The sequence below is a fragment of the Ochotona curzoniae genome, unplaced genomic scaffold (assembly GCF_017591425.1).
Source record: "Ochotona curzoniae isolate NIBS_2020 unplaced genomic scaffold, NIBS_Ocur_1.0 contig_46, whole genome shotgun sequence".
Lineage (NCBI taxonomy): Eukaryota > Metazoa > Chordata > Mammalia > Lagomorpha > Ochotonidae > Ochotona > Ochotona curzoniae.
Window position 1 is genome coordinate 1263310 of NW_024466340.1, and position 27817 is coordinate 1291126.

General features: G+C 47.4%; 1 protein-coding gene across 1 annotated transcript in view; it reads left to right on the top strand.

Annotated features, from left to right (window-relative positions):
- The window catches only part of KSR2 (kinase suppressor of ras 2), a 287775-nt gene that overhangs the window by 246176 nt on the left and 13782 nt on the right, over window positions 1-27817 (top strand). The gene's annotated exons all lie outside the window — the stretch shown is intronic.

Below are 27817 nucleotides of genomic sequence, written 5' to 3' on the forward strand. Positions count from 1 at the left end.
TTCCTTGTAATCTCACTGTTTGTGAACACCAGGAAGTACCCTCATACAATACCTGCAAAATCTACCATTTACTTTACTTGCAAGGTTTTAAGACTTAGGATTCCAGAACATTCTTTTCCTGTGACGGCTCTGCAGTTCAGCAGTGTCTTGCAGAGAGCACTGAATGGCAAATCAGGAAAGGTGAATCTGTTTGCCTGGCTTCTCCAGTGTCTGTATGAACTGCTCTCTGAGACACACTCCCTCCTTATGTGAAGAAATCTTCTGTCCACTGGTTCACTCCCCAGATGCCTGCAATAGCTGGCACTCAGCCAGATTAGATCCAGCAACCAGAAACTCAATCTGGGTTTTCCACATCAGTGGCAGGGACCTCGAGTATTAGAGCCATCTCCTCCCAGGCTGTGGCTTAACGGGAAACTGGAATCAGGTTTGGAGCTGGGACTTGAAACCAGCTGCTCTTAGATGAGATGTGAGCATCCTAAGCAATGTCTTAGCCACCAAGCCAACAGCTGCCCCTGAGACTCCTATAGCAACTCCTCTGCTCTGTCACTATGGCATGAAGTCAGCCAAGGACTATCTGTGAAGGAATGCCCATGGCTATGTTCTAATCAAACCAGAAAGTAGGCTGGATTAGGCCATTGGCCCTTGAGTCTGGTGACTATTCTGCTTTCATTAAAGTTGCAAAGTGCATTTGCAGTGCTTAGCATCCATGTTCTCAACGTCCAGAATCTGGGGCCTGTGCGTGCACAGAGGTTACAACAGTCCCTAAGATGAAGAAACAGCAGGGACAGGCATGTGGCCTAATGGTAAAGAGGCCAGTTACAATGCCCACGTCTCACAGCAGAGTACGTTGAGTTTGAATCTTGGCTGTGGCTCCTAACTCCAGCTTCCTGCTAATGCCTACTGTGTGGATAATACAAGTCATTGGGTCCCTGGCAGGGACATGGGAAGCCTGTGTTGAGCTTCCAACTCCCAGCTTAGCCCTATCCCAGCCCTGGCTATTGTGGGTGTTTGGGAATGAACCAGTGAGCAGGAATAATCTGTTTCTACCTCGTCTCCTCTCTCATAAATGTACAAATGAAAAATGTCAGACAATAGTGACTTTCTTGGGCTTATGCTCTCTAATCTCATTCAGCAACATCGGGAATTAGGGGAAAACATGGCTCTGGGTTCGGTTGACCAGTTGTGAAACAGACTTTGCTATGTTTTTTCACTCTGGCATCTGCTGCTCTGTTATATCAGAACTGGCCAGAGCACCTGTGTTCTTGGTATACCCTGTATGCCAGTAAGAATTCTCTCTCCTTCCTATACTCAGCGCATGTGGTATGCTCCTAAACTCTAGATAGGAGCTGTGGACTCAGAAAAAAAATGTGTGTCCTTGAGAGACAAATTTTATTGAGCTCATCTCTGAGACCATAGTAATGGGTGGAGGTTGTGTATTGTGTCTCACCCTTGGTGAGTTGACTGGAGCCCAAGTATTGAAAGGTAAATGTTTGCAAATGAATGCAGCTCTGAGAATGGGCCTTCAACCCTCCTTAAACAAGGGTTAAAAGGGTCTGGCTCAACTGTGTAATCCACAAGAGGTTCTCAAGACATCAGCCCAGGTAATATTCAGCAAAGGAGCTGTTCTGATGAAGCACTGTAAGCGTGGGAAGCTTTTGATGAGTAACAAACTATCCCTAAAGCAGTAATAGTTTGTTTTTGTCTGGTGAAGAGACAAAAAAATCACTTGCATTTGCACAACTCTGGGCTGAGTGTGAGAATCTCAGTGGCTGGGCTCTTATAGACAGGTGGCTGTGGTCAGCATTAGGTGGTTGGGGGACTGGGCAGTGTTGGATGACCTAGCTCACTGGCCTGCTGGTTCCTACTATGGCATGCCTTGGTTCTCCCCCACATGGCCTCTCATCTCTTGTCTGGCTTGTCCCTGTGGTGGTCTCAGATCAGCTCCCAGGCATGCTGGGAGGGCACAGTTTAACACACAGGTGTTTTTCACATCTTTGCTTGTGATGCATTAGCTAACATGCCTTGGCCAAAGCGGCTCACATAGTCAAGGGCTGGGGAAGCGGACTCTACCTCTGGATGGGAGGACCTACACTGTCCATTGCAAGGACATCAGCACAAGGAGGGACATCTGTGATCACTTTCACCATCGACTGCCTGCCAACAAAACCCTTCACAGAATATCTCGTTTTAGCAGACGGTTGGTAGCCCTTTAACTTGGCATGCACAAACCTGATTGGACAGTGGTCTTTCTACTTTGCTCCTGTCTTCACCTGTTACCTTAACCTTCTCTGCCATCTGTACCTCACCTCCTGGCCTATCAACCCTACTCTTTTTCATATCCCTAAGTTAGAAATCTGAAATCTGCTGCGTCCCAGTTCTTTGACTTTTCCCATATTCTCCACGGAGCCCAGGTACCCAATAAGGCTGGCTAATGGGAAGTGAAAGGACTCAGTTAGCAGCCATCCTTGAAAGCCGAGTGGCCATTATGAAAATGTGTTGCTCAGCCTTCCAGGCAGCTGTGTTTGCGGCCCTCTTCTATTATCAGCTGAATCCTGAGCCCCTCTCCCCAGCGCCATAACTGCCTACAGATTTCACAAATAGCCCAGCCTTTTCCTGGCACCGCATAAAGACTCCGCAGCTTTGGGACATGTAATTGGTGTTTGAAGTGTTTGGGTATTTTGTATGAGGATGCCAGATGAGCCCAGAGAAGTGGCATTTATCCCATATTATTGTGTTGTTATATATTTATCTTAGGGAGGGGCTGTGTGCACCCCTCTCTCCCGTTCAGCACCGTCCACTTGTTGGCCATTCATGTTCCTCATCCAAATGTTCACTCTGAAACTTAGTGTCTGAGTAATGCAACTAATCACTTGCATTTGCACAGTTGACTGGCAGAGGTCGACGGTTGGACCCTAGCCAACCAACTGGAACAATTTTTTTGGACCATGGATTTATTTTACAGGGAACATAAGACCAGATAATTCCCCAGCATATTCTGGATAAATGCACAATGGCGTGTTCTAACCAATTACTTAGTGATTATCATAGAAGTTAACACGTATTGCTAAGATTAGCTTCCTTGTAATGCAATATGTATGGCTCTGGGGGAATGAGTAATAACCAACTAGTTACCCAATTGCTATATCCACAAATGCAATTAGGAGCAGGATTGCTAAATCGTTCCACGATCAGGGCATTATGGGATTATTACAAAGCTATTGACAGTCTGCCTGATCAGTCATGTTAAAAACTCCAAAAGGGGGCCATGCACAATAACCTAGTGGCTGAAGTCCTTGCCTTGCAAGCACCAGAATCCCATATAGGCACCAGTTCTAATCCCAGTGGCCCTGCTTCCCATCTAGCTCCCTGCTGGTGGCCTGGAAAAGCAGTCAGGGACAACCCAAAGCCTTGGGACCCTGCACCCACGTGGGAGACGTAGAAGAGGCTCCTGGCTCCTTGCTTCAGATCGGTGCAGCTCCAGCTGTTGTGGCCACTTGGGAAGTGAATCAATGGACACAAGATCTTCCTCTCTGTCTCTTTTCCTCTCTGTCAATCTGCCTTTTCAATAAAAATAAAATAAATCTTTTTAAAAAATAAAAATCAATATTAAAAAAAACCACTTCCACTGAGGGGACCCCTCCCCCAATTAGGGGTTCAGAAAGGCTTTTGTAGTAGTGTTGTCCTGAGCACTGTGGCATGTAAAGTGGCATCCCTTGCCTTGACCCACTCAATGCCAGTTCTCATCATCTGAAAGTGTGACAACCCAAAAATTCCAAACGGTGTCACTTTCATCAAGTCTTCTAAGTTTACATAAGTCTGAGGGCAAGCAGAGAAACACATGTTCAGTTAAGAACACATATACAGGGCCAGAATATTAGATAAGACATTCACTGTCTACTTTAGAACTTGGCTAACTGCAAAATTTGTTTCTGTAAACTGTACTTGCTTGCTTGCTTGATTGCTTCAGTTCCTTACTATCAAGCAGGATGTAGCTCCCAGTCTGTATGAACACTTGCCTGTTGATGACTTAGACTAATCAAGCTCCAAGAAATGTTACCAGGTCAATCAGAGGCCACACCAGACAGGGAGATGGTAACGTTTAGACATAGACACAGTAACTTAATTGGCAATATGATTGTTTCTCCTGAAGGTGCCTGGCAGTTGGGTTGTAGGTGGTAAACCTTCATCTTATTCTCAGATTAGGAATCAGCCATAAAATTTCCCCTGATAGCCCAGGCCAAAATATGGGTCCTTTATGACCCTGGGAGGAAAGAGTGACCAACCTTGAGAAGACAAGAATTCCTGACAGTTCCCCCTTTATCACATTGTGCCAATGCTAGCTTAGTTGATTGGACAATTTTTCATGCCAGTGTGAGCTTCAAAGCCCATAACTGCAGTCCGTCTGGGCTGCTCCCCTCTTCCACTTGTATGGGACAGTCCACCAGCTGGTGAACAAAGACTCCTGAGCTTCTAAGAGTCTGCCTCCAACTCCTTTTAGGGATAGAATTGGTGAGCTCACAGCACAGGTCCCCAGATACTGTATGACATGCATGGTATGGAGGACTCCATCATGCAGCCAGACCTGGAACTGAGTGCACGGCTGTTGGAGTGAGGAGGACAGTCATGTGGCCTTGTGCTGTGCAGAGCGAAAATTGAGCAATGTCAGGCATAAAGATGAAGAGACCCCAATGACCCAAAGGGCTGAGGCAGCAACACCCCAAGGAAAGATTCATCCTGTCTGCTACCACTTCCAATGGTAGGCAAAGAGCCCGTCATGGCTGGGCAGACACTCCTGTCCTTTCTCTGCTTCTGTCCCTGTGTCCCAGACCAGATCAGTAAATAATGGAGTATTTCCCCTCTCCCCAGCCCAACACACACACACACACACACACACACACACACACACACACACACACACCATGCCTGCTGTTTTCACAGGAGCGAAGCTTGCTGTCAAGGATGAGGCTAGGGAGTGAGTAGCTGCCCCATTCTTTCTAGAAAACATTGTTACCCTGGGCACAGGGCCCACTAGCTCTGTTCCAGCCCTCTGCAGAGGAAGCTGGAAAGCTTTGGGCCCAACCAAGAGGGCGCTTCCATCACAAGGCTTCTTCTTTTGAAGCTAACGATGATTGCCAATAGGATTTCTTTAGCTGAGGAGTGGGACGGACAAAGGCAGAGCCTTTAAAAACAAACCCAGGGCAGCAGCAGGTCCCAACCTTCAGCAGGGATTCAAGTAGAGCATGCTGGTGGGCTCCTGTTGATCACAGTGCCCATTTTACAGACGGGAAAGCTAAGGCCAGAAGGCAAAAGGGAGCCCTTGTTCAAGCCATTGTATGGATCCCAGGCAGGGCTTGAGAGGAACCATGGCCTAATCCAGTGTTAGGCTGGCATGTCCCTTCTGAGCCACAGCTGACTCACTGCGGGACAAGGAGCATGGCCCGCCGTGTGCAGTCTGTATCATAGAGGTCTTCATCTTGGTCAATGTCAGACTCATTGGAAGATCTGATTGCAACACAAAGTCCAGGCCCTATTCTCCAACCCTCAGCTTGGGTTTCTGCTTAATGTTAATTTCCAGAGGATTTCAGACCTGCCAGATTGAGAACCACTGGCTTATGTGGGCTGAGGTTTGTTTTTGCAGCTTTGCTTTCCGATTATGTATGCAATTTCGTAATTCCTCATGCATGCCTGTAGGGCCAGCATGCACATGCGTACACAAGCTCATGCTGATGCACACACACGCTCCTCTGCCAAGTATACTTGAAATTCTACACCAACACTCTTCCTCTCTCCTTCCTCTCCATCCTTTTTCCAACACCTTTTTCAAAATGACCCACTTGGAGTGGGCATTTGGTGCAATGGTTACAACGCTCCTTGGAGCACCTGCCTCTTCTGTTGAGGTGCCTACATTCCAGTCCCAGCTACTCAACTTCCAATTCCAGCTCCCTGCTAATGCCCACCCTGGGGAGGCAGCAGCTGGTGACACATGGACTCAAGTCCCTGCTACCCACATGCAACACCTGTTGTAAGACCAGAGATCTCTTTCCACCCTACCTCATTCCTCTCCTTCCCTTCTACTTTTTGTCTATAATCCAAATTCACTCAGAGTAAAAACATGCTTAAAGTATATGCTTCTTTTCTGTTTCCCTGTAAGGCCTTGCTTAGCAAACGTGAATAGCACATAGCATTTCTATACAAAACCCACCAAACGTCTCCTCCCGCCATCCCTTCCCCACTGTCCAAATCATGTCCCAGAATTCTGGGGCTTCTCATAACAGGGTCCCAACCAGCCTCTCCTAGGAACTTGTTAGAGACAGTTCTCTCCTCCAGCCACCTCTACAGAATTCCCAGGCTAGGGTGTGTGTGAGGGAGGGGTGTCCCATAGGCGGTGTTTTAAGAATTTCCTCCAAGGACTGAAACGCACACTCAAGGGTGGGACTAAGTCACTGCTGAATACAAACCCGCTCCTCTTACCCTGAGCACATGGATTTTTCTCATGCTAGAAGCTTCCATCATACGTTGGAGGCCTCCTCCTGCCAGGAGACACTAAGTGGTGAACTACTGAGTCTAAGCTGAGTGAGGGACTCCAACATCCCCATCCCCCCACAGCGCCAACCCCCAGGACAGGGGTTTTGTTTTTGTTAGGATTTATTTATTTTTATTGGAAAAGTATATTTACAGAGAAAAGAGAATAAGAGAATGCTTCCATCCACTGATTCACTTCCCAAACGGCTGCAACAGCCAGACTTGAGCTGATCTGAAGCCAGGACCTAGTAGCTGGGAGCTTCCTCCAGATCTCCCACGTGAGAGCAGGGACTGAAGGCTTTGGGCTGTCCTTGACTGCTTTCCTAGGCCACAAGCAGGGAGCTGGATGGGATATGAAACAGCCAGGGTTAGAACCAGCACCCATATGGGATACTGGCTCCTGCACTTGGAGAATTAGCCTGTAACCCATGGCACCAGCCCTAGGACAAGGTTTTATTTTAGTTTTTGATTTATTTTCTTTTTCATGATATAGTTCCATAGGCTCAGGAATTTCTCCTGCCCTCCCCAATTTCTCTCCCCTCCACTGTTTTTTTTCCCCATTTTGTTACAATAGTATAGTCCTTCAGCAAGTAAGTCACGAGTCTGTCATTCTGCTGTTTAAGTGTATCCTGATATAGGTATAGACAATGGTAATAAGTCTAGCATCTCAATATGGGGACAGGTTTTTAAACAGGAGCCTTTCACACTACTTTGCGGGGGTGGGGGGGGGTGTCTCCTGCAGATCTAAACACTACTTCCTCTGACAGCTGATTGCTTCCAGGTCTTAGGACTCATGGTCAGGAACAGTGATGATATCAAGTCAGATACTTCCAGCTGTCACTTTGGCATTTCCATGCTGTGGCAGGCCCCCCAGGAAACATCACTGTGTGGCCCAAATGTATCCGGAGGCACCATGAGCTCCTGTCCGCAAGTAGGAGGGAGCCAAGTATACAGGTGTTACATAAGCATCCTGTGCAGCGATTTGGGCTGTGTGCTCCGGGGCTGGGCGGGGGGTGAGGGAGGTTGGACAAGGCAGCCAGGACAGGATTTCGCACACCCTGGGGAAGATTTGGAAACAGTCTCCTTCGCTGCATGTCATCAGTCCCTTCCCTGGATGTCTGGTTCTGAGGCATCCTCCCCTGGTGCCTGCACCATTCAGCCTCCCCCCTCTGTGGGGAACCAGTTAGTAATGGAATCCCATGGGGCCTCATTTGCACAGCATTTTCAATCCAGTAAATAGCAGGAGCTGTTTAATAGATTATTCCCAACTCCAAATCACTGGCTGTTTTCTTGTTTCTTTTTTCCTCCCTCTCTCCAATAGAGTAGCAACAAGCTGCCCGATGAAGGTATTTCAAAGAGCTGGTGGCAGAGTTGAGTTGAAATACAAGTTATTTTGTGCACATGAGAAAAATTGAAATTCATCAGTGTTATTTGTCTTCCCATAAAATGTAGTTTCTACTTCCGGACCCCTCATCTGCCTAGATTTCAAGGATTTGTTGTTGTTGTTGTTTACATTCATTTTTCAGAGTACTTTGTAAAGAATCCTGGAACTGGACAGCCATACAAAAGGAGGCCTTGGACTGAGGGAGTCAGTCAGTGCCTGAATGAGATTTGCACTTCCTTGTGGTCTTTCTAAGCTTGTTCTCCTTTGGGCTAAATATGACATGCAGGAGTTGGGGGACCAAGCAAATGAAGATGTTGTTGTCTGCCATGCAGTGCGATTGGCTTCCTTTTATGTTCAAAGAGCTGAATTGCTTTCTCTTTCTAAAGCACTGATGAGGAGGTTTTTCTTTTCTTTTTTTCTTTTTTTGTCTGCGGCTGGCTTTGATTGTCAGAGAAATGCCCTGGGACTGTTGTGAGGGAAATGCTATAAATGGTCTTTGTTGTGATTGTTGTTAATATTGGCAGCGGCTCACAAACTTGTATTTGACTGTTGGTGAGGGATCCTATGGCCCACGGAGGACTTTCATGGGTGAAAATTTGTCTGCGGGTTAACATGCTCCTGCACCACTAGCCATCCCTTAAAAAATTCTCTGTATCTTATCAGTGCAACTTAATAGCACTTGGAAATGCAGCTCAGCAAAAAGAAGGCAATGGAATTCACTCCAGTGTCTCCAGTCAGAGAGAATCCCAAGAACATTCTGGAATGTATTCATCCAGATGTATACCCCAGAAGATAGGCAAATACATACTTTTGTGTTGGTCAGCGTAACAGTAGTTAAATAAGCCTTAAAATATGAAGTGGCTATAAATACAAGTTTGTTTCTTGCTTCAGATAGAAGCTTCTGGATAATGGGTTATTTTCCTCCAAGTGGAAAGAAATTCAAACCCCATCCATCTTTTGGAACCACCCACTTCCTAGGGCTGAGTGCAGGGCTTCTGTTGAAGAAAGAAGAAACAGCAAGGAGTATTATGGGATCTGCAGGGCACAGGGTGTGTGTGGAGGTGGGGGAGGGCTGTTCTATGAGCTGTGCCTACAGGGCTACCCATTCCTCCATTCATAGTCCCTGCCCAGCACTGCACTACAGCACTTGAACCACATCCAGCTGCAAAAGGAGGTCAGGAGATAGCTAACTATATATGACAAGATGGTGAGTAGCCAGGAGCACTTGAATACACTCTCACTCTTGCTCTTTCACACACACACACATACTTTTCTCACACACACACACATACTTTTCTCACACACACACACACTTTTATGGATAAATATTTTCTATCAACAGTAGACCCATCCAGCTTCCTGCTTCACAACTTGCTATTGCTTCTAAGCCGTGCATGTATGGAACATTTCCCTTTCACGTTGGGATCTGTTGCGAATGCCTTCACTCCAGCTCACCTTGCTTTTCTTGTGTATTAAATAGAGATGGCATTTATCACTCTTGCCAGGTAGTGATCAAAGTTAGAGCCCTTATATGGGAAAGCTGTAGCATAGTGTGTTTCTCAAGTGGAGATATTCGATGGCTTATACCTCCTAGTTGCTCTAACAGAAATGAGTATATTCTAAACAGTCATGGCGATGGTGATAGCAGCAATTGTGAGACATGTATTTTCTCACAGGTGCCGAAACAGCCATGGCACTATGAATACCATGAATTGCATGTATGATGTATTTATTATTATATCAAATGATATGAGGTGATAGCCAGGGTTTGGCTTCTTGGATTCATGCCCTTGCTTCATTCTTGATTTGTACCTGAGCCAAGGCACTTAAGCTCTTTAGGCTTCAGGCCATCCCGAAGGAGATGTTGAGTTGGGAGTTGGATCCATTGGTCTCAAGCTGAGCTGAAAGGTTGGGGCTAGAAATAGCTGCAAGTGAGTCATCTGTGTAGCCATGGTGATTGAAGTAATGGACTTCACTTGCAGCTGAGGTCATTCAGGGAGGAGAGGAGTGTCACCCGAGGACAGAGACCTGAGTGTCTGCAGTATTGGGTGACCTGACCGAGCAGAGTAATCCTGCAAGAGGGACCGAGAAAAAGTGGTAATGGTGATAGTAGGCACTAGAAAGACATGTGGCCGGAAAGGCAACCCCAAGTTGGCCTCACTGAACAGCTTCCCTTTCTCTCCAGGCCTTCTTCTTACAGCACTCAGCCTAATTTTCATGAGAGTATTTTTCACCTTAGTCAATAATTATTTTGTTCCTCTGTTGGCTTGTTTGCTTTCTGTCTTTTGTCCCTCTGGTCCCTTCTGCACTTTAGAACATAAACCCAGCAAGTAAGGGCTTTAGCTCTTCAACTCACCTCTGGAGTGCCAACCATAGGATGTGAGGGCCTCCATACCTATTTTCTGAATGAATGAATAACAGTTTCACAGCCTGCTCCTCTAGGCAAACAAAGAGTGGTGCTGTTTTCTTAGCAATGCTGAGGAGTGACTGGCACATAGGAAAAATATAGGACAAACTGTGGGAAGGGTGTTACGGGAAGTGGGAGAATTAGCTGAGGTGTGGAGAGATGCCTGTTATGTGTGTGCAATGACAGTACAATAAACTGGGATATGAGTGATTTAGGAATATTTGCCCCAAACATTGGGAGCAGAGAGAAGAATCCTGACTTCGGCCACCTTGGACAGTGGATTAATCGGCTGATTCTCCAACCGTAGGACCAGGGATGTCCAGAGACACCCAAGAGCCAGCCCCTTATCTAACCAAACAGTAAGCCAAGAATGAAGGAGAAAGTAGTGGTGTTCCTGCCAGAGGGAACAACATGTACATAGACCAGTGGGCTGGGAGGAAGTAAGACGTGAGGCCAAGAACAGGAATATAGGATTCATATGGGAAGTGCCAGCAGGCAGGATGTCAGAGACCATAGTAATGGACCTTAGGAGTCACACTGAGGAAGGCAGGAGACAGAAGGGGGATGTACCCCGGGATTTAACTAGGCTAGATGCAGCCTGGTTTGTGTCTTAGTGGAGCATTCCTTTTTTGTTGGAGCTTGAGGTAGGCTTGTTGACATGTTTCCCATCCTCCACGTATGGTGTGTGAACAGTTAGTGTTGGGTTAGTGTTGATCCTAATCAGACATCAGCGAGAACAAGCGTAGGTTTCAGTGCCCTCCCCTCCCCGGGTTCTAAAAGCTCTCTGGCATGACTCCCTTCGAGGAAATCAGCAGCAAGCCGGCCGTGCTGTGGAAGTGCAGGCATTTTCAACAGCTTCCAGTATTTACCGAAGTTAAAAATAGCCAGCTGCACTCCCATGTTTTCCAGGCAAGTGCAGGCCACATCAGGCTCTTCCCATGTGCTGCGGCAAGCAGAGGCTGGGCTCCTTAGCATGGCTGGCAGGTAGTGATTACGCAGAAACTGGGGAGCCTGGGGGCAGCTTCATGCAGGGAGGCAAAATTGTAATCAACAAGCCTCTGAAGGAGGTAGACTCAGTTCTGTTTCCTTCTGTGTCAGCCAAGAATTTGAAGGTGTCTCCATTCCAAAGGGTAGTTAAAATGATTACAGAGACAGAAAAAAAAATTGGTATTTCAGTCAGATCGCAGGGAATCAGCTTTTAATAACATTTTGTTCAAGACTGTAAATTCAGAAGACAACAGGATTTTGAACCCAAGGCTGATCAGGATCAAAGCCTGTGTCTCACCATCCCCTCCATTTCCACTATGGTCAAGTCCATTTTCTTCCTAATGTTTCTTGGAACCTCCCCCTCCCCGCTGTTGAATCTTTTCCCCTGGGTGAGGACTAAGATTAACCAACCTTCAAGTGAAGTTCATTGTCCCAACCACCAACCCTACCTGGCTGTGACTTGTTGAGGCAGCAGCAGGTGCAAATTGAAACCCAAAAGTTTTGTTCCTTTCCCTCTGTCTCCTCACAGCAGACTCCAGGGTGGCAAGAGTGGGCAGCAAGTGGAAAGTGTAAGATCAGTCTGTTGTCACTGCTTCCGGAACTTGTTGGGTCCTGGTGAGGAGGTGGGGGGGTGGGGATGATCACTTTGATGTATTCCCAGCCCTGCTCCCTCCTGCTTGGTCACTTCTCAACTTTTTGTTTGTCCTCTTCCTGATAGTGTTTAAGCTAATTAAGCCCATAAATCAAATAATAAATAGATATTGACTCTTTGTCATTGAGTATATCAGGATTGATTGACCACTGGGAATACTGCTTTCTTCAATCAATGGGGAGCTATGGGGATAAATAAATCTTGATAATGACTGGCAAGAGGAAAATCAATAGGTATATTAATATATGCGCTGGGAGCATACATCTTCAAATGTGAATTAAGAGTTTGGGTAGAAAAGGGGAACATGATGAAGGACAGAGAAGGGGCCAGATTAGACAGTGCAGATGGCCCCCCATCTATGATGGTTTGTTTAACGTATGACTTTTCCATTTTAAGGTAGGACAAAAGTGGTTCGCATTCAGAATATAGAGAGTCTGAAGCTGGATCTTTTCCCAGGCTTGTGACAGGTGGTATGATTCACTCTTAGGGTGCTGGGTGGGGCAGTAGGTGCAGCTGCCATTCAGGCCTGTGATCATGAAGAGGAACAGTCCCTGCTCTACCGTGTGCTGATTGGCTGAGCTAGCACAGTCAGCAGGTGAGGCACGTCTGTTCAGTGGGAATATTAGTTGTCCCAATCCTGTGGAACTAATATAAGGAATAGATGAACACACACAAGATGACACACATCAAGTGCCAAGTTAGCATGCATGGCTGTTACAGCTGTTCTTCTTGCTAGCTTTGTACCAGGGTACACAGTTCGAGTGACAAATACGCGAGACTCCACCTAGGATGCAGAGAAGGAGTGCTGCGTGTGGATATTCATCGTCTTGGATGAATGTTTGGGTCACTGTGGTTTTGAACAGTCGTCCACCTCACTGAGCCTTGCTATTTCCATTTTTACAAAGGGATAATGGTGCATGCAAAGGTGGTTCAAAAAGCTGTTCCAAAAGCATGGAATGAAAAGAGAATTTTATTTTGGTTTTGAATAACACTGAAATTCATGCACATGAGGGGATCTTCAAAAAGTTTATAAACCATACTTTTTATGAAAAAAAAAAACTACCTAGCATTTGAAGAAAAATTTTGGAACTAGTACATGTATCTTTAAGAATGTTTTGTTTGTTTGAAAGGCAGGGAGAGAAAGCAAGCACAGGTGTTTAAACAACATTTGGAGCTGGGTGAGGCCAAAGCTGGAAGTCACACGGGTGACAGGGATTCAAGCTACCACTTGCTGCATCTGAGACTGCATGTTACCAGGAAGCTGGAATCGAGAGTGGAACCTGGATGCAACCTGGGTTCTCCAACATGGAATGTGGGGGGTCTTAACTGGTGTCTCTCCAACATGGAATGTGGGGGGTCTTAACTGGTGTCTCTCCAACATGGAATGTGGGGGGTCTTAACTGGTGTCTCTTATCTGCTGCACCAAATACCTGTCATTGAACTTGCCCTCTAACTCTATGTTTCTTTGAGCTTTTGGAGTTCCTTCCTATTTGGTTAAGAGGAACAGGTGAAATGGTAGAACTAAAAGCTCTTCATGTAATAGCTAGGACTAAAGAAATGTGGGACAATTTCTTAAAAGCAGGTGGCAACCACACTGGATTGTTGGTGACACATGTGGTCAGTGCTGTGACTCTTCTCAGCTACCAGGTGAGACTAATCTTTTTGCAGTGGTAGTGCAGGGTTGTAGACTAACGTTTGCTCTTATCCAAGTGAATATGCAATGCCCTTCCCCAGAAGAGAGCTTTCTCACTGAGTGGGCAGGTTGTGGTAAACCACATTTAAAGACCGCCACTGGGCCCGGCATGGCAGCCTATGGCTAAAGTTCTTGCCTTGCATGCACTGGGATCCCATATGGGCACCGGTTCATATCCCAGCAGCCTCGCTTACCTTCCAGCTCCCTGCTTGTGGCTTGGGAAAGCAATTGAGGATGACTCAAAGCCTTGGGACCCTGCACCTGCATGGGAGACCTGGAAGAAGTTCCTGGCTCCTGGCTTCAGATGGATTGGCACCAGCTGTTGTGGCCACTTGGGGACTGAATCAGCAGACAGAAGATCTTCCTCTCTAGCTCTCCTCCTCTCTGTATATCTGCCTTTCCAATAAAAATAAAGTAGAATTAAAAAAAATAAAAATAAATCTTAGAAGGAAAAAAAAAAAAGACAGCCACTGAGGGGACCCCTCCCCTGATTCGTTCCCTCTTATTGAGACTCAAGCCCTTTAGTGGGAGACTCAAGCCCTTTAGTGGTCTACAGGGATGTATCCTTGCCCCAAAATTGAGTGCTCAGAAACATAACCCCTGTTCCCCCCCATCTTGTCATTTTCCCCATGTGCAACTGAGAAGTCACTTTTGCTTTTAATCAAAAGGTTTATCTCCCGAGCTGTTCAAAGACCCCAGGAGAGAGCAGGAGGAAGAAGCAGATCAAATGTCTTCAAAGGCAAACGAAGGGCCCCCAGACACCTGCAGATGGTCCCTAGCTGAGGCCCGGCCCTCCGAGGCAATGACAAGCACAGCCCTTCGGGAGTAGAGATCAAGGACTCCCGGCAGGTGTTTTTGAGGACTGTCACAGGGTCTTGGGTACCTGGTTCTGATCTCTTTCTGAGCTACAAGAGCTACTTTTGGCAGGCTCTCAGCACTAGACACTGCTTCACAGCCCAACAGCTCTTACTCTGTCTTCTCAGCAAACCTCCCCCACCCCGCTGCCCACCTCACTGCAAGCCCGCTTCCTCTCTGCCTTCAGCCTTTGTGTTGGCGTGTCCTTTGCCTTAACTCACCACCTGGATGCTGAAGGGCATGCAAGGAGGAAGGAGCCAAGGGCTCAGGCTCTTCCGCTGCCATTGTGTGACTTTAGATGAGCCATTGACATTACTAGTTCTCGGTTTACTCACTCCATCTCTAGCTGTGTCACTTAGCTTCTGGTCTGGGCCATTTGACCTAAGTCAGACTCTTTAGACTGAATGATCACTTGTCTAACCCCACCCACATCATCCCTTCCATTTTTCTTCTTATATCCCCTATATTCCCTTACCTGTCTACTTGCTCATCCCTCCTCTAATCCATTTGCCATCCATTCACTCAATGTCTACCCACTCAACTATCTATACCCTTATCTACTTTGTCCATCCACCCATCTCCCATCATAACTACCTGCCCATCTATCTGCTCATCCAACTCATTATTATTAACTTACCCATTGGCCATTCCCATCATTCCTCTTAACTGTAGCCATCTAGCTACCTAGTACATGATTATTGAGATCACACTTTATACCAGGCACTGCTAGATACCAGCAAGGGGCATTTGGGACTTTTCTTGGAGGCAGCCAATTTCTTGAGGCAAATGGCGATCCATGTCATTGTGGCAATTGCTGGTTTAGAGGCCACAGCAGTGAGTCCAAGGAAGCACTTGTAGTGAAAATTTCAGCAGGCTGCTCTTCTAGGAAGTGAACCATGGTTCACAGACCCAGATAAGACAAGAAGACAGGCAGGCAGTGTCCTTCCCTTTGGGTCTAACTTTTATGACACTACAATATGATGGAACCTGGACGCTGAGACTCTAGGAACATGTAATGGGAGGTTTGTGTAGTTCCCAGTCTGGGAAGTGAATACTAAGTGATGCAGGGCAAGAAGCAGAATGGGGGTGGTCTTGGGCAGCGGAGAGGGTAGGAGAAAGGTACCCATAGAATGTATACCGGAGTAGCTGATTAGATTTCTGAGGGTGGTGGCAGTATGGGGGATACAGACCCAAAGACAGCTCTGTTCCCTGTCTCTTTTACACCCCATTAATTCCCGACTCTTAATGATTTATCCACAGCAGGCTGGAGTTTACTTATTCATTATTTATAAAGAAAGTGTTTGCTAAGCAAATCAGTAGTTCAAACAAGATCTCAGCAGGGTAGATTTAGCTCACTCAGAAAAGCCAACTGGAGTAAAAGCCTCAGCACATTGGCTGTTGGCAGGCAGATGGAGCTGCTGGCAGCAGAGGCACCAACTAACTTCATGGCCCCTGCCTAGCAGCCCCAGAAGCCTTCATTCCCTCTCCCAGTGGTCTCTTTGAGAAACACATCTGAGCCCCCCTCTTGCTCACATCTGCCCTCATGTTGTGGTGGCTTTGTGTGGCCACTAGAATTTCACAGTAAACACAGACTGTTCACTGGGGTCAAGTATCAAAACCAATGTCTTGAGCTTCCCTTGTTGGAGATGTGTGTCCATGGCCTTCCAAGCTTCCTTTGAGAAAGACCTACTAGACTTCAGATTGGAAAAGCCAGTTTCCTTTCCTAGTGCCAGCTGGCCTTGGGCAAGTCGCTTGGGTTGATGCTAAACTTCCTCATCAGGAGCCTGAGCATGCCCAACTCTAGCCCACAGAGTCCAGGTGGTAGGTTAAACTTTAAGGGTAATTTAAAAATGCAAAAACACCTATGATAGCTTTCCAGCTGGATTTCAATTAAAATGACTGAAAAAATTGTTTCCCTCCGCTGAGTTAAAATGGGCAGCTTCAGCTGTTGAGTCCAAGCTTGGCTGGATGTGAGGGTCACACAGAAACTAAGTGAGGCCTGGGATGTACCCTCCATGCCCAGAAGAGCCTGACTGAGCCGACCAGAGTTGGAGCCTTGGCAGCCCTGTTTATTTGACTCGCTCCTGACAGTTTTATTATGGAACCGGCTGGCACCCACTGGGCTATTCCCAGGATGAGTCCTGCCCACCCTGGGGTGGCTCTTTTCCCATCTCAGAATCAAGGCTGCATGGACACGGGGATGCTGGCATCCTACAGACTTGACCATCCCTGTCCCTGTCACCTCCTCCCAGTGATGCCCATTCTTATAAAAGGCCGGATTATTCCTTTCATGTCAGGGTTTTGGAGAAGAGTCAGGTGCGAGGAAGGCAGGCAAAGCATGTTTTTTTGATGCCTGTCGGAGTCTGGGCTCAACCAGTGGTTACTCACATCCCTGTTGTCAGGTTGGCTGAGCAACCACCAAGTCCAAGTGACAGGAGCAGGTCTTTGTAGAGAGCAACCGTATTATAGTGACTGGCATGGGGAGAGTGGGCATCCTCAGAGGATGATGCTGGTGTTCCAGGACTGGCTGGGTTCCAGGACTCTTGCTTGACCTGGGGGGGGGGGGCGTTTTATCACAAGTCCTGAAGCTATATGTATATGATTAGTACCATTCAGACCTGAAGGAGCCAAGATGAGAGACACTGGGACATCCACAGAAGAATCAGGAAGCCTGGAGTTCAAGCCCTAGAGTGTCTGCCCAGGAGCCCAGAAGAGGCTAATGACCTCCCCCGATTGGCCAGGAGGTGCATGCCTGCAACTTTCTAGGTACCGAAGAAGCAGGGGGCCATCCTTACATCTGCTCCCATCTCAGGAGTCCTGCACTCTCCCACGTGGATTGCCTCATCCCTCTCAGCCTCACTTTCCCTTCCATGCAGTGTGGATGATGAAAAGGCATATCTCAGGGGAGCCTGTGCATGTCTGAGGACAATACTGCCTGAAACAGGTGTAGCAGATGCTCAGGGAGAAGCTGTGAATCCTAAAATTCCCCCCCACCCCTGCCCGGCCAGAGGCTGGTGTCAACCCAAAGCTTCTCTTCACCACTTGATTGTGTGTCCTTGGACAGGTTACCTACCCTCTCTGCACCCCCATCTTCCTCATATGCAAAAGGAGAAATAACACAGAACCCACACCTCGTTGGTGTATCACCAAGATGGGACGGTGTGACCCATGCAGGTGGTTCAGCCTGTGCAGGGCACATCTGGGTGTCAGCTGCTATTGTCATCATTAGCATATTCCTTCTTTCTTTTGATTTTTTTCTCCCCCTACTAAAATATAGGCTTCGGGATGGCAGGGGCATTACTCCATTTACTTTCCTACTCTCAGAATCAGTACCTGACACCAGAGTGGGTGCTCAATAAATGCTTGGGAAGTGAATGAGCACATGTTAGCTTCTGGAAGGTTTTTCAGGAAATGCTAGAGTCTGGTTTCCTCATCTCTCTCCCCACTGGTCCAGTACACATCTCTGTTGGCTCCAAGAGCTGTCATGGATCTTGTGAACCTGGTCATTGCCAAAGTTCTGCTCACCTGTGTGTCTGAAGGCGGAGTAGTCTTGCTCCCTCCTATAGAAGAGGTGCCAGTTCCCCAGTTCCCACACATCACCCCTGAAGCAGACCTGAATCTAATCATCTTGCCACGGATGGAGATGCTTCCCTGACAATCACATACACATGTCACTCAGCTCTGTTCCTTTTATTTCTGCTCCATGAATCCCCAGATATGGAGGACTGGCTCCATCATCTTCTGTCACTTTCAGGGCCATGGGCAGGTTTGTTAAGTCCAGCTTGTGGATGAAAGCATTGAGGCAGCTGGGCCTAGTGGTTCAGTCTTGTGTGTTGTCCTGACTCCTGGTGAGCATGATACAATGATCCCTATGCAGCAGATGAGGAAGCTGAGGCTCAAAGGATTTTAAATAATGTCCTGGTTGCTCAGCTCAGAAGTGCCTGAGCCTGCATTTTTCCTATAAGTTCAACAGCTGGATCACTCTTTCTGGCTTCCATCCTGATAGACCAGCAACCCAGGCTGACTTGTTGGCTCATCTGGCTTCTTCCATGCAAGGATGCCCAGATGGGTTCCCTTCTCCCATCCCGGGTGTGTAGACAGTACAGCCAACCTAGGAGGTGGTAGCAGGCTTGAGAATAACTTTTATGCTTGTGAGACAGAGAGGATGGTCTTTCTGCATCTCTGAAGCAAACAGTCTCCCAGATGCATGCCTCAAATAAGGGTGGGGCTAGCAGCCTCAAGTGTGCAACTTGTACAATTTGATCAATGTTGGCGAAATGGGAAAACAGTGCTTTGTCTGGGGAGAGAAATGTCACCTTTAGGCTACCAAAAACAGCATAAACATATGACAAAGAGAACCAATAAAATCCATTGTCTAATTTTTCCAGCTACATACTTGAAATAATTTATGAAATTGCATCTGAGAGCCTTGACATTTAGCTCGTAATTTTAATAGAGAAGATGTGTTGCTTGGCTCAATAATGATATTGGCTTTGAAGGTTTCTTCCCCATTGCAGACATCCACAATCCATGTCTCCAATCAGAAATGGGAGTAATGGCTTGGTAAATTTATGTATTCTTTCACTTGTTCAGCCATTCATCCTTGCATCCAGTGTAGCCAGGTGGTAGTAGATACTGAAATGGCTGTGTGTGTGTGTGTGTGTGTGTGTGTGTGTGTGTGTGTGTGTGTGTGTGTTCTCAACAGCCTCACAGCCAGAGGGAGATGGATACAAATTCAGTAAGGATTATATTGGGTAGTCAGTGTTGACACAGAGGTATGCAAAGAATGGAGGCAAAACTCAGAAAAGGCACTCACTGAGAGGTGGAATGGGTTGTTTCCTAAAGAGTAAGGCATTTTGGACGAGATTGATTATGAATTCAACCAACCAAAGAGCAAAACTACACAAGGGTTGCAACTTTACACTGAACATGTACAACTTGTATTTCTTATCATTGTTCCTTAAATGATAGTGTCATTTACATAGTATTTACTTTGTATGCTATTGTAAGTAATTGAGAGATGATTTAAAGTATATGGAAGGGTATCTGTGTAGTTTCTGTACAGATACTATGGCCCTCCATGTAAGAGACGATTCATAACCTCAGGGCTTCTGAACCAATCTCCTGTGGATACCAAAGGATGACCATAGACAAAGACAAGAAGGTGGGAGAAAGAAGATGTCCCATTCGGAGAAGTATAAATAGTTCAGTTGGGTGGGAGCAGTGGAAGCAGCTGGGGTGGAGGGGGTGTATGATGGACGCAAAAGCAAGTCTTGAGGATGAATCATAGTAATTAAAGTCTAGCACTCTTGAGCCTTACTGAGTACCAGGTGGCATGGGTGAGTGGGCTGTTCACACTTTATGTAATCACAGCCACCCTGAGCAGAGGTAAATATGATGCTTTGTCATGCTTCACAGATCAGGCTCCAAGATGTTTTGTTGTTTGCCCAGAGTTCCATAGGTTCAAGCAACAAAAACACAACTAGGTCTGAGCAGCAGGCTGAGATGATCTGATGAGAAACAGAGGAGCCTGAAAGCAAGTCTCCAGCAAAGGGGCAGTACCCACCATGTTCTGCTTAAACCCTGAGTTTCTATTTCCTCGCTGTACAGCAGGACCAAGTACACCCATCCACCTTGCAGTGTGCCTGAAATAATGTGGTGGCTTTCACACTGGTGGAGGGGGAGAAGGGTAGAATAGAAACTGACATGAGTTCAGGACTCTGGGTTTGAGCTGTGTGACATGAATGGTCTGACTCGTCTTCTCTCTCATTGTGTACATCCCAACTCCTGTCCTGGGCCCTGCTGAAAACCCCCAGAAGTATCCAGAAACTCATGGGCGTTGGCTTCTAAGGCAATTGGACATTGGCTTATTAAGATTCCTGTTTTGGTAGAGGTGCTTGGCTTACCAGTAAGGACACAGGTTAGAATACTCACATTCCATCCCACAGTGCCTGGGTTTTCCCCCTCAAAGCCTTGTGGATGGAAGCTCAAGTGCTTGTGGAATTAAAGGGACCTGGGAGGTTGGACATTGTACATTTTTACAGTACTTTGGACTTCAGTGCTTGAAGGCAGAAAAGAACTCCAGATGAACACAAGTGGCAGCTTTTGCTCATCTCAAAGAAATTGGCACAAACTTACATTTTGTTCCTGCACCATCAAAATTGGGTTTTGAGGGGAATGACAGGACTTTCAATTGAAAGATTACCAAGGTGAGGCTTGGCGACTGATGGAAATAGTTGTAATAGGATTACATGGGGTTTTCATCTTTCCCATGAAGATGCAGCATTGTCACATGACAACCTTTTGGGGCATTGGTCCCATGTTTTTAATCTCTCAGGACATTTCTTTAGTTTTTAAATTACTGCGAGGCAAGGTCCCATCCCTGGGGTGACTTGCTTTCTGTCTGTGGGCAGCAAGAGAAAGCTATTAACAAAACCATGAAACTGAATCACACCAAGCACTGATTTCCGTTTGCCTGTGGTTCTTTGAAACCACACCACGACAGTTATTTGCAAATGGGGATGTCCGTTTGCAAAAGAGCCACAGTTCTTCCACATCAAGGAGAACACAACTTCCATCCAGGGTTTGACTCTCCTGATGGTGTTGATTGTGGAAACTTGACCCTCATCCCTGGATCTTGATTTTGTTGATTGTGCTTTTGCCCCTTGCGCTCTCTATTGTCTTCTCGTGGCACCACTTACTTCGTATGTGAGGATCCACCAGTCCCCCATAATAGACAGTATTTCTGTGTGCAAAGCAAGCTGCTTATATCAACTTTTGTGTATGTGCTTTGTGTTAGGAAATAACCCTAGACATCTGTGTGGCTTCCCTGGAATGTTTGTTTCTCACTCACAGAGGTCTGCAGTAGGTTGGGCAATCTTTCAGGGCGGCTCTCCTCCATGCTGTTACTCAGAGATCCAACCTAGTCCATTCCTGCAGCACTGTGTATCACCGAGCTCCACCTTGGTCTAAGTTGCACAGGAAGAAACACACTGGAAGATCAGGCAGTGGATGGGCTTCAAAACACCCCAGTTAGGAAGTGACAAGTGTCCCTTTTCATTGACCAGAGCCTGTTACAGCACGGTCTCACCATGTTGTTGTCCATGTATCTGGGAAGGAACAAAGTGGAGGAAGGCTAGGAGGAGTCAGAAGTGGAGAGCTGGCTTCCTGAATCCAGGCATTCCAGTCTGGGCTGCAGATATCCTAAATAGCATCTCAGCTGCCTTGCCAAATGCATCTCCTTATCCCCCAAATTAAAATGGAGTCTTTGATTAGGGAGCATTGCAAGACCCAGGGGAAATGTAGGCTCAGAGTGCTATCCCAAAGATGGAAGAGGCTAGTTCTGCAGCTGGCATAACACCCGTACTGTTTTCCTGAACTGCAGTCACAGAATAGGAGAATAGGTGTAGTTAGGCATAGCTATAGACAGGCACCTATGTATACAGAAGTACAGTCGATGCAAAGCCCCATGCATGCATATACAACCATGCATGTATGCTACCACATGTGCTCAAAGCGATGGACACAGACACACCCTCGCCCCCAGAATGAGGGTGCACACATCCATGCCCTGTGCACAAATGCCTGTTACACCTGTGGCTTTCAATGCAGTTACAGTGATCCCCTGCCATGGTGGTCAGGCCAGTTCCCCCCCATGGTGGCCCCATTCAAACCAGTGGTCTGTAAGGAAGCACTTCAGGATTGGATTCACTTGGATGAATATCGATTCATTGAATGTCCAGCGGCTGCCTGAAAAGCCTCTATTAGGCCGTGAGATCAGAGTTTGGGCAGGTATCAGGAATAGAAGCAAGCAGAAAACTGAAAGGCATGGGAGCTATATAACGCTGACTTGGCATCACTTCCCCTCTTGAGTGACAGGGTGTCCAGGGTGGCCACATCCTTACTGACCCTGGCAGCAGCAGGTGGCCCTGCCTGTCCCCATTGTTGTGTAACACAGGTTTGCAGATAGGTTCCCGTATGCTCCTCTGGCCCCAATTCTCGTTGCTTCTCCACATCAGCCCAACTCTGTCCCATACAGCTTTACCTTTACCCCTGCAACACTTATGGGCATTTTGTCTTATGCCATGTGCCTGTCCCACCTCCCACCCCCAGCCCGCCACCAGACTCAGTGTCCCATGACCTAGCATTGGACCCAAAAGGTAGGGGATCTGGAAGTGTTAGCTTGACACATGCATGCAAGCATGTGTGGTTGGATGAAAAAAAAAATGAATGAACAAGTAGGTAAATGAATGGAAAATTCTGTTGGCCTTGCCTGTCTCCGGTTCCCAAAAGAGGAGAATGGTTCAGCCTGATCAAAATCCCGTCAGTAACCCCGATCTTCTGTTATTCCCCCTCCCTTTTTTTAAGAGCAGAGGTTAACATATTCTGTAAAGGTTGAGGCAGTAAGTATTTCCAGCTTGTCAGTTCTCTCACCATCCCTTACTCAGCACAAAAGCAACCAAGGACAATTTGCAAACAAGGTGTGTGGCTCTGTGCTGGTCTGACTTAATTACTAACACTGAAATTTGCATTTCCTATAACTTTCATGTGTCACAAAATACTTTGTGGAATTGCTGTAGGAGTTAAAATCATTCTTAGCTCATGGACAGTATAAATCAGACCCTAGGCTAAATTTGGCCCACAGGGTAAATCCTGTGTTCAAAGCCCAGCCACAGAAGCAACATCTGTACCGCTGCACATCTCTGGCCTGTGCTCCTGGCCTATAGCAGTGCGGACAATTGTTCTGGACAGCCTACAGCCAGCTCCTATTCTTCTATCCCAGCAAGGAATGCTCATACATCCTTCTGGGCCTTGAATTCCTCGTAGGAAACATGGAAGGGTGATAAGTGCCTCCGACTCTAACCTGGGGCTCCCAGAGAGAAGGATGTTGGATAAGATGCACATAAGGTTCATCCTGGGAGCTTGGGAGAAGTTGGTTTCCTTGACTTGAGTTGTGATCCCTTCCATTTCCAAAGGGGACAGCTTTCTGCTAAGCACCCAACCTTCGCCATGCCCCAGTTCCTGCTCAGCCCTGTGCACATGTCAGAAGGAGCACTTCCCACCATCCAAAAGGGACAGCCCAAGAGTGCCCCCACGCAGGCTGAGCTCCGAGGAGAAGTACGGATTTGCCTCAGGTTTGGAGCTTCTTGGTCCTTCCCTTAGAAATTCCCAAACTGTTTACAGGATAAATATGCAAGGGGGTTTCACACTCTCCGACTCAGAGGTGCTTTTTACCCATCATTTCGTCCTTTTTTTCTCAATTGACAAAAATGAGACGTGTTAGTGGGAGAAAAACTAGAAAAGGGAGATAAGCAGGCCAGAGGGGGAAAAAACAGGTTTGCACTTGCTAATCCCAGAGGCTGGCAGTAGTTCTGCTAACACTCCGGGATCAGGCCTCTCTGTGGATTTTTAATGCATATAAATGAGGTGATATGTGTGTACATTTTTAAAAACGATAATTCAGTTTACTATTCAGCTGGAAAAATAAATGTGGTTTGGGTGAAGCAGCAACAAGAATTCCTAGTGTTGCAGTGTCCAGCCCTGGAAGTGTCAGGCAATGATCTCATCCAGGCCTTTGTCTCCTGTGGTACTTTGTGCAGGCAGGAGGTTGTAAGTGTCTTTGCTGATTGGATGTGGTTGTGGTTCATGATCCTTTTTTTTTGAAAGGCAGATTTGTTTACATAAAGAGAAGGAGAGACAGAAAGATCTTCCATCTGCTGAGTTATTCCCCAAACAGCCATAACAGTCAAAGCTGAGCCAATCTGAAGCCAGGAGCCAAGAGGCTTCCTCCAGTTCTCCTGCATGGGTATGGGGCCCCAAGGACTTGGACCATGTTCATCTGCTTTCCCGGGCCACAGGCAGGGAGGTGGTTTGGAAGTGGAGCAGCCAGGACACAAGCCATCACCCATATGGGATGCTGATGCTGCAATTGGAGGATTAGCCTACTATACCATGGTACTGGGCTCAGTTCATGGTCTGTTTCACCAGTTAAGATATGGGCACTGATTCATGTCCCAGCTGCCCCACTTCCCATCCAGCTCCCTGCTTATGGCCTAAGAAAGCAGTAGAGGACGGCCCAAAAGCCTTGGGACCCTGTGTAGGAGACCTGAAAGAAGCTCCTGGTTCATGGCCCCAGATCGGCTCAGCTCCAGCCATTGCAGCCACTTGGGGAGTGAATCAGTGGATGAAAGATCTTCTCTGTCAGTGTCTCTTCTTTCCATAAATCTGATTTGCCTTTCCAATAAAAAATAAATAAAAAAAGACCATAGGCAAAGCTTGCCTTGACACTAAGTAGTCGTCCCCACACTGTAGCTGACTTGGAAGCCTGCTGCAGGAGATGAACTTGAACTGAGCCAAGGACAAGTCTCTGGCCAGCTGTGATTTTCTCTAAAGGAGAGCAGCTGTGGGGAGATGCCCTTTGGAGCCCCTAGTTCCACCCCTCTGTGTCCCATACATCTATTTGTCTCTATGCTTCCCTGAGCTCCCATGTGCTGGCATGCTTGCTTGCTTATTTCCACCTCCTCCAGTACACAGTCAGCCCAGTGGGGTTCAGGACCAAGGTCTGTTTGTCTGGGGAACTGTATCTCTCTCTTTCTAGCACCTGAGACAGTGCCGGGCCCATGCCAGCACTCATGAAGGAGATGCTGAGCTTAGCTGGTGATGCTGAGCCTAGCTAATGGTGTTAAGCTTAGCTGGTGATGCTGAGCCTAGCTGGTGAACTGAACCTAGCTGATGCTGCTGAGCCCAGCCGGGGATCTGTGAGCCTCTGGGAAGTGGAAGTGGCCTTGAACTGTACTTCTCACACTAGAGTCTCCAAACTCCCCACAGCAGCAGCAGCAGCAGCAGCAGCAGCAGCAGCAGCAGCAACAGCAGCAGCAGCAGTACTGACCAAGTACTTGCTGGAAATGCAAATTCATACCACAGGCCCTTTGGATCAGAAACTAAGGAGAGGGGCATTTTTGTTTAGATTTATTTATTTATTGGAAAGTCAGATATACAGAGAGGAAGATCTTCTGTCCGATGATTCACTCCCCAAGTGACTGCAACAGCCAATGCTATGCCGATCCGAAGCCAGGATCCAGGAACTTCTTCCAGGCATCCCACGCAGGTGCAGGGTCCCAAAGCTTTGGGCCGTCCTCGACTGCTTTCCCAGGCCACAAGCAGGGAGCTGGATGGGAAATGGAGCTGCCGGGATTAGAACCAGCGCCCATATGGGATCCTGGCGCATTTAAGGCGAGGACTTCAGCCGCTAGGCCACGCCTCCGGGCCCAGAGGGGCATTTGTTTTAACAAGCTCTCCTAATGCCCATTCAAGTTTGTCAGCGCTGCTGGCCTTGGGTTTAAACACCTACCAGTTTGGGATCTAGGTGGGTGATGTCAGTGCAGGAAGTCAGCAAGTGCAAAGCGCTACAACAGAGGAGGCCTGTGGCCCAAAAGGCTCTGCGGTGGGATATAGGGTATGCAAGTGTCCAAGTGTGCCAGCAAACCCAACACTCCTCAGCCCAGGTGGACCATGTGCGACCCTCAGTAGAGTCTGCTAGAGCACTTCCCAAAGACAAACTCAGGGACAGATAAGCCAAGAAAGCAGAGACACAGTCACCCCCTAGAAGTTGGTGTTGCTTGATTGGCTGTGGTGCAGGGTTGGGATTGTACCCGCTGTGAGAGGAGGTATCTTAGCTGATCTTTAGTTGCTGCACCACAATAAAGCTCCTTTAGAAAGCGCCAGCAGTTATTTGGCTTTGGTTCTGGCACCTGGGAAGGCCAGCAGCAAGACATCGGCACCTGCTCAGCCTCTGCTGAGGGTCCTCCTGCTGCATCCCATTCAACTAGAGCACCGCATGGTGGCACAGAGTGAGGGACAGCTCCAATGTCGCCTCTTCCTCTTCATACTGCTTCACCTGCTTCTTCCGCTCAGGCCCGGGTCTCTGGGCCTCGTAACTGTCAGCTTGGAGGAAGGAAAGGGAGTGGTGGCTACAGGAATCCCAGCCTGCAGTCCAGGCCACTGAGTGGACAGAAGGCCTCAGGGATGAGCTTCCTGGATGGTAACGGCTCGTTGCCTCTGATGTGTGCCTTTAAGGCTAGCTTACTGGAAATAGCTTTTGTTGTTGTTAATTTTTTTGTGAAGCTAAAGAGATTTTGTGTATTCCATAGGTGCGGTTCCATGAACCACACTTCCCTCCACTCCCCTACTCCTCCCCATGCCCCCCGCCCCGCCTCTCCTTTCTTCATCGGTTTTGGCAAAGGCATAATTTTCATCCACTCTATATTCACAGGCTTAATTCACCACTAATCATAATATTCAACAAGAAAGAAGTAGGAAGACCACATTCCACAGGAGTATAAACATGGGCCAAAAATGACAATCCTATCCCAAAGTGACCATTTCATTCTATATAAGCCACTACAAATCAGAGAAAACATATATTTGTCTTTTTTAAAGTGGCTTGTTTCACTGAACACGATGGTTTCCAATGAAATCCATTTTGCTGCAATATCTTATTTTTTTTTAAAGGATTGAGTTACTTGGGCCCACACCATGGTTTAACTGGCTACTCCTCTGCTTTCAAGAGCCAGCATCCCATATGGGCACCAGTTCATGTCCCAGCTACTGTACTTCCCATCCAGCTCCTTGCTTATGGCCTAGGAAAGCAGCAGAGGATGGACCAAGTGTTTGGGACCATGTGCCCAAGTGAGAAACCAGGAAGAATCTCTTGACTCCCAGCCTCAGGTCAGCTCAGCTCCAGCAGTTGTGGTCATTTGGGGAAGAGAATCAGAAAATGGAAGATCTTTGTCTCACCTTTTGTCTGTAAGTCTGTCTTTCTAATGAAAATAAATACATCTTTGAGAGAAAAAGATGTATTTATTTTATTTGAAAGTCAGAGATTTTGCACCTGCTGTTCACTTCCTAGACAGCAGCAACATCCAGGGCTGAGCCAGGTCAAAGCCAGAATCAGGAGCTTTGTCTTGGTCTCCCTGGTGGGCACAGGGGCCCAAGTACTTGGACCATCTTTTGGTGCTTCCCAAGGAGCATTAGCAGAGAGCTAGATCAGAAGTGAAGCAGCCAGGATTGGTGCCAGAGCCCGTATGAGATGCCAGTGTCGCAGATGGTGGCCTTCCTCACCACGCCATAATGCATGACTTGGGCCTTCCCAGGGCCTTTAGCAGGGAGCCAGAGGGGAATTGGAGCGGCAAGGACACAAACCAGCACCCATATTGATGCTGACACCACAGGGGAGGATTGCTCTGCCACTGCGCTAGCGCCCCTCCACCCCCCACCCCCCAATGTGTTTCGCAGTTTTGGAGGCTGAAATTCTAAGAT